The following is a 7,533-nucleotide window of genomic DNA, read 5'->3' as shown; positions in this document are numbered from 1 at the left end:
CCTGTGGGCGGAAGTCCTGTGCCAACCCCACATCCACAGCCCTCGCTGCGCTCCCTGACTGCACCTGGACAGACCCAGGGCCGGTCCTGGGGCAGGGCCCCAGGCACAGGCTCTCTGAATCATCTCTGGGTGTCTGGAATAGGTTCTCTGCTCCGACCTGCAGGGCATTCACACCCTGCTTCCCGAGGTCCTGGGTGCTCGTTGCCCACAGGACTGGCAAACAGTTGCAAAATACTAAAATTGTCACCTACAGGTACATCCGAAGTCAAGTGTGGGAGGCGAGTAAGTAGCTGCTTCTAAGCGTGTTGCAGAACTTGGGGGGAAAGGGGAAAGCCCCCGGTTTAGCACCAAAGGTCCCGGGCAAACTGGGACAGTTGCCATCCCAGATGGAGACACTGCTCCAAGACCAGGGAAGCAGGCTGGGAGCGCCCGAGTCCCAGCCCCTGTTGGTCTCCTGCACAGAGGTGCAAAGTCTCCGGGCCCCAAGCAGCCCGGGGAAGGAAATCCCTGCACCTCCTCTGCAGCCAGGCCTCTGGCCCAGGGGGTGTGACCCTCAGTTCTCTTAGGCAAGGGACCTCCAGCCAGCCTGTGGCAGGGATCAGGCCAAAGCTCTGCCCACCCCGCTGCCCGCAAGGACTTATTTGGCCTCTGTCGCCTCACCGAACGCTGCAGATGGAGCAGCCTCGGCCAACCAGGGAGGGCTGCATGTTCCCGGGAGGGGAGGGCACTGTCCCAGGCCAGTGCCTGCCTCCCCACCTGAAGGACCGCAGGGCCAGCACGGATCCCATCCCCAGGGTACAGGGGTACCAACCTGGCCCTGACTCCAGCCCTGCAACGGGCACACACGTGGGCATTTAGGGCTGCACTGGCTCTTGTCCCCAGCAGCGACAGAAGCTGTGATCGAAGCTCTCGCCAGACCCGTCCAAGGCACCCAAAGCCCGGGCTCAGTCTCGAGCTCTGGGTGGACTTGGCCGACCCTGAGCAGGCTGAGCCCCCGTCACTAGGAAATTTATCTAAAATCAGGAACTTGCTCACCACTTTGAGTCCCCTCGACGTCGGCTAAACTGACAGTAATTGCATTTAAAAACGTGTCTGCCTTTATTGTTACCTGAGACTTTGACATTCAAAGCGTCTGTCAGTTCGGTCCTCAAGAGTAGTTACTGCTGTGTCACATTCAGGTGGGTCTAAGCTGACATTCAGGCCAGACGAGGGTCAGGCGAGGGCTGGGTGAGGGCTCAGGCCCAGCTCTGGCTTGTGCTGTCCAGGGTTTGAGTCCCAGGCCTGCTTTGGCCTTCTCACTGCTTTGTGTGCCTCAGTTTCCCCACGAGGACGACCAGAATAGCTAGTGCGTGTTGGCGCTGTCCCCGCGGACCACGAGCACGCGCTGCACGATCTGTTTCCGCCAGCCACGTTCAGCGACTCATTACAACGACCGTCACGATGCTGCTCGCGGGGAGTGTCAGGCTTGGCCCGCCCGGGACCGCGGGGTGCCCCGGCCCCGACCCCGCTCCTCTCCCCTGTCCGCCCCGGCCCCGCCCCTCCCGTCCGCGCCCAGCCCCCAGCCCCGCGCCGCGGCTCCGCTCGTCCCCCCGCGGCCACACGGGGGCGCAGCCGGACAGCGGGCGAGGGCGGGGCGGGGCGGGAGGACCGGGATGGGGAGAGGACGGAGAGGGGCGGGGAAGGGGGCGCCGGGGAGGCGGGGGTCTGGCGTGTGGCGGGGCAGGTGGGGGATGGGAGGGGTGGGGGGTGGACGGGCAGGTGGAGGATGGGGCGGGAGGCGGGCCCAGGAGGTCGGGCCTCGGGCGAAACATGGGGAGAAGGCCTGAGGGGTCACCGGGAGCGGAGCCTTCAGCCCCGCGGCATTTCCCTGCCAGGGCTGGGGGTGCGCTGGGCCCCACGGCCCCGTGGAAGGGGTGCGGGCTCTCGGGAGCTCCTGCCAAGGCTGCCCCGCCCCGGGCCGCGGGCAGAGGGTCCCAGAGCCCGGCGTGCAGCTGGGGGCGCCGGGCCCACCTGGGAAAGCCCAGGCAGCGCCGGAAAGTGGGAGGCGGGGCCTTTCCCTCCTCCGCGTTTAAGGCTTCAGGTGGCCCTGTGGCCTGGCGGGCCGTGGAAGGCGGAGGAGGTGGGTGTGGTGGCCCCTGCCGGGCACCAGGTGCTCCTCCCAGGCCCAGCGCCCGCCAGGCCCCACCCCAGCGCCTGGCCGGGTGCAGACGGGTGCGCTGCCGTCTGCCCAGCCCCCACCCCGCTAGGTCCGTGGCTCAGGGCAGATTCCCAAACCTACCCCAGGATGAGGGCAGCTGCTGCCACACTGCACTGGCTGGTGAGAGGGCGGGGACGTAGGCTCCTTCCTGGGGACCGTCTCCAGCCTGTCTGCCCAGTGCACGCCCGGTGAGGGATGCAACCCGGTGTCTCCCCCAGTGCCCCGTAAGCAGGGTGGGCCCCGTCGGGCTGGCACGGCGTCTCCGCCTGAGCCAACCCCGCAACGGCAGGAGCAGCCCCCTCCCCGCTATGACTCAGCACACACACCTGTGCGGTTCAGGCCAGCCCAACAGGTAGAATCTTCTCTTCTCTCGACAAAGGATGAAGGTTTCCCTCTGCAGAGCGAGGCTTCCCAAGTCCCTCAGCAGACCTCAGGGTCACCCACATCTCGGACCCGCGGTCTGAGCCTTGGGGCAGGCCCTGCCCCGGGAGAGAAGGGACAGGATGGCAGGACACGGCTGTGGCTCTGGTCAGGTCCCTGCCTGGTTGGGACAGTATGTTTCCCCAGCTGCACTGACCAATCAGAACTCAGCTGCACTGAACAATCAGGACTCAGCTGCACTGACCAATCAGAACTCAGCTGCACTGACCAATCAGGACTCAGCTGCACTGACCAATCAGACTCAACTGTGTGGACCAATCAGCATGCAACAGCACGCACCAATCAGAGCTAAGCCTTACTGACCAATCAGAACTCAGCCTCACTGACCAATCAGGACATAACTGCACTGACCAATCAGGACTCAGCTGCACTGACCAATCAGGACTCAGCTGCACTGACCAATCAGACTCAACCGTGTGGACCAATCAGGACGCAACAGCACTGACCAATCAGAGCTCAGCCTTACTGCCCAATCAGGACTCAGCTGCACTGACCAATCAGGACATAACTGCACTGACCAATCAGGACTCAGCCGCACTGACCAATCAGGACTCAGCTGCACTGACCAATCAGACTCAACCGTGTGGACCAATCAGGACGCAACAGCACTGACCAATCAGAGCTCAGCCTTACTGCCCAATCAGGACTCAGCTGCACTGACCAATCAGGACATAACTGCACTGACCAATCAGGACTCAGCTGCACTGACCAATCAGGACTCAGCTGCACTGACCAATCAGACTCAACCGTGTGGACCAATCAGGACGCAACAGCACTGACCAATCAGAGCTCAGCCTTACTGCCCAATCAGGACTCAGCTGCACTGACCAATCAGGACTCAGCTGCACTGACCAATCACACTCAACCGTGTGGACCAATCACGACGCAGCAGCACTGACCAATCAGAGCTCAGCCTTACTGACCAATCAGGACTCACCTGCACTGACCAATCAGAACTCAGCCTCACTGACCAATGAGGACATAACTGCACTGACCAATCAGGACTCAGCTGCAGTGACCAATCAGAACTCAGCTGTATGGACCAATCAGGACTCAGCTGTACCGACCAATCAGAACTCAGCCTTACTGACCAATCAGGACTCACCTGCACTGACCAATCAGAACTCAGCCTCACTGACCAATCAGGACTCAGCTGCACCGACCAATCAGAATTCAGCCACATTGACCAATGAGGACTCAGCTGCACTGACCAATAACAACTCAACTGTATTGACCAATCAGGACTCAGCTGCACTGACCAATCCAGACACAACTGCCCGGACCAATCAGGACTCAGCTGCACTGACCAATCAGAATTCAGCCACACTGACCAATCAGGACAAACTGCTCTGACCAATCAGGATGCAGCTGTATTCACCAATCAGGACTCGGCTGCACTGACCAATCAGAACTCGGCTCTATTGAGCAATGAGGACTCAGCTGCACTGACCAATCAGAACTCAGCCACACTGTCCAATCAGGACACGGCAGCACTGACCAATCAGAATGCAGCCGCACTGACCAGTCAGGGCACAACTGCACCGTCCAGGTGCTCCGTCCAGCCCTCGCTCCCGTCCGCCCGGACCCCCATCATGGTGTGGAGGGCGCCCCCCTGCCCCCCGGGAGGGGAAGGGACCCGCAGTGCCGCCGGCCAGGCTGGCCTCTGCGCACCTGGCTGAGGCATCAGCACCCAGGCGGGCTCTGGGGAGGCCTCGGGAGGGGCCTGCCATACCCTGACCTTCGTTCCTATGTCACCGAGGCTGCACAGGAAAGGAGCAGACACATGACGCCAGAGGTGAACAGGCGAGTCATCCTTCCAATGTCACAGAGCACATGATGGGGACTCCTGGGACTGCAGGACACGGTCTGCCATAAGTGTCCAGGGTGACAGGGTCAGACAATCGGGGGAAGGCACCTTATTTCCAAACTCCTTTTACTTGGGGGACCAGAGAGCAGGCTGTCAACACCCCGATACATTATTAAGACTGTGTCACCCCCACCAGGAGGCTGCCAGGGCCTTCAGAAGGGGTGGCAGGTCCTTCAGGCGTGGGGAGGCGGCGTGGGTGCCCGTGCTCATGGCCCATTTGCTATTTTAAAAACTACCCGTGAGAGGAGCCCCCACGGCAGAGCTGCACCCCTCCCACCGCTCTCCTGCAGAGAGACTCGCCCAGGGCCCACGGGGGTCCGCAGGTGATCCAGGGGCCGGGTCTGCCAGCCACCCCGTGCTCTCCTTGCAGAAACTGCTGCGGGACCCTGGTCCCCCTTCCCTGGGTGGGCTCTGGGTCTGGAAACCAGCTTGGGTTAGAACTGGGCGTGAAAAAGTCATTTTCCACTTGCCACCACCAAGGCCACCTCGGGCAGAAGAGCGGTGACGTCCTTTTGTTCTCAGATGTGGGCCCCAGGGTGCCCTCACTCTCCCCAGCTCTGCACCACCTTTTCTTCCTTGTCTACGGCGGTACCACCCTGACTGCGCCCGGTCTTGGCTGATCTCGGACGCTAAGCAGGGTCAGGCCTGGTTAGTACTTGGTGACCCCACCAACCCCAGCCTTCTGTAAAGGCTGCAGTTGCCCCGCCCTGTGGGCGGAAGTCCTGTGCCAACCCCACATCCACAGCCCTCGCTGCGCTCCCTGACTGCACCTGGACAGACCCAGGGCCGGTCCTGGGGCAGGGCCCCAGGCACAGGCTCTCTGAATCATCTCTGGGTGTCTGGAATAGGTTCTCTGCTCCGACCTGCAGGGCATTCACACCCTGCTTCCCGAGGTCCTGGGTGCTCGTTGCCCACAGGACTGGCAAACAGTTGCAAAATACTAAAATTGTCACCTACAGGTACATCCGAAGTCAAGTGTGGGAGGCGAGTAAGTAGCTGCTTCTAAGCGTGTTGCAGAACTTGGGGGGAAAGGGGAAAGCCCCCGGTTTAGCACCAAAGGTCCCGGGCAAACTGGGACAGTTGCCATCCCAGATGGAGACACTGCTCCAAGACCAGGGAAGCAGGCTGGGAGCGCCCAAGTCCCAGCCCCTGTTGGTCTCCTGCACAGAGGTGCAAAGTCTCCAGGCCCCAAGCAGCCCGGGGAAGGAAATCCCTGCACCTCCTCTGCAGCCAGGCCTCTGGCCCAGGGGGTGTGACCCTCAGTTCTCTTAGGCAAGGGACCTCCAGCCAGCCTGTGGCAGGGATCAGGCCAAAGCTCTGCCCACCCCGCTGCCCGCAAGGACTTATTTGGCCTCTGTCGCCTCACCGAACGCTGCAGATGGAGCAGCCTCGGCCAACCAGGGAGGGCTGCATGTTCCCGGGAGGGGAGGGCACTGTCCCAGGCCAGTGCCTGCCTCCCCACCTGAAGGACCGCAGGGCCAGCACGGATCCCATCCCCAGGGTACAGGGGTACCAACCTGGCCCTGACTCCAGCCCTGCAACGGGCACACACGTGGGCATTTAGGGCTGCACTGGCTCTTGTCCCCAGCAGCGACAGAAGCTGTGATCGAAGCTCTCGCCAGACCCGTCCAAGGCACCCAAAGCCCGGGCTCAGTCTCGAGCTCTGGGTGGACTTGGCCGACCCTGAGCAGGCTGAGCCCCCGTCACTAGGAAATTTATCTAAAATCAGGAACTTGCTCACCACTTTGAGTCCCCTCGACGTCGGCTAAACTGACAGTAATTGCATTTAAAAACGTGTCTGCCTTTATTGTTACCTGAGACTTTGACATTCAAAGCGTCTGTCAGTTCGGTCCTCAAGAGTAGTTACTGCTGTGTCACATTCAGGTGGGTCTAAGCTGACATTCAGGCCAGACGAGGGTCAGGCGAGGGCTGGGTGAGGGCTCAGGCCCAGCTCTGGCTTGTGCTGTCCAGGGTTTGAGTCCCAGGCCTGCTTTGGCCTTTTCACTGCTTTGTGTGTCTCAGTTTCCCCACGAGGACGACCAGAATAGCTAGTGCGTGTTAGCGCTGTCCCCGCGGACCACGAGCACGCGCTGCACGATCTGTTTCCGCCAGCCACGTTCAGCGACTCATTACAACGACCGTCACGATGCTGCTCGCGGGGAGTGTCAGGCTTGGCCCGCCCAGGACCGCGGGGTGCCCCGGCCCCGACCCCGCTCCTCTCCCCTGTCCGCCCCGGCCCCGCCCCTCCCGTCCGCGCCCAGCCCCCAGCCCCGCGCCGCGGCTCCGCTCGTCCCCCCGCGGCCACACGGGGGCGCAGCCGGACAGCGGGCGAGGGCGGGGCGGGGCGGGAGGACCGGGATGGGGAGAGGACGGAGAGGGGCGGGGAAGGGGGCGCCGGGGAGGCGGGGGTCTGGCGTGTGGCGGGGCAGGTGGGGGATGGGAGGGGTGGGGGGTGGACGGGCAGGTGGAGGATGGGGCGGGAGGCGGGCCCAGGAGGTCGGGCCTCGGGCGAAACATGGGGAGAAGGCCTGAGGGGTCACCGGGAGCGGAGCCTTCAGCCCCGCGGCATTTCCCTGCCAGGGCTGGGGGTGCGCTGGGCCCCACGGCCCCGTGGAAGGGGTGCGGGCTCTCGGGAGCTCCTGCCAAGGCTGCCCCGCCCCGGGCCGCGGGCAGAGGGTCCCAGAGCCCGGCGTGCAGCTGGGGGCGCCGGGCCCACCTGGGAAAGCCCAGGCAGCGCCGGAAAGTGGGAGGCGGGGCCTTTCCCTCCTCTGCGTTTAAGGCTTCAGGTGGCCCTGTGGCCTGGCGGGCCGTGGAAGGCGGAGGAGGTGGGTGTGGTGGCCCCTGCCGGGCACCAGGTGCTCCTCCCAGGCCCAGCGCCCGCCAGGCCCCACCCCAGCGCTTGGCCGGGTGCAGACGGGTGCGCTGCCGTCTGCCCAGCCCCCACCCCGCTAGGTCCGTGGCTCAGGGCAGATTCCCAAACCTACCCCAGGATGAGGGCAGCTGCTGCCACACTGCACTGGCTGGTGAG

Source organism: Lemur catta, chromosome 15, assembly GCF_020740605.2.
Source record: "Lemur catta isolate mLemCat1 chromosome 15, mLemCat1.pri, whole genome shotgun sequence".
NCBI classification, from domain to species: Eukaryota; Metazoa; Chordata; class Mammalia; order Primates; family Lemuridae; genus Lemur; species Lemur catta.
Note: the sequence above shows the minus strand (reverse complement) of the source record.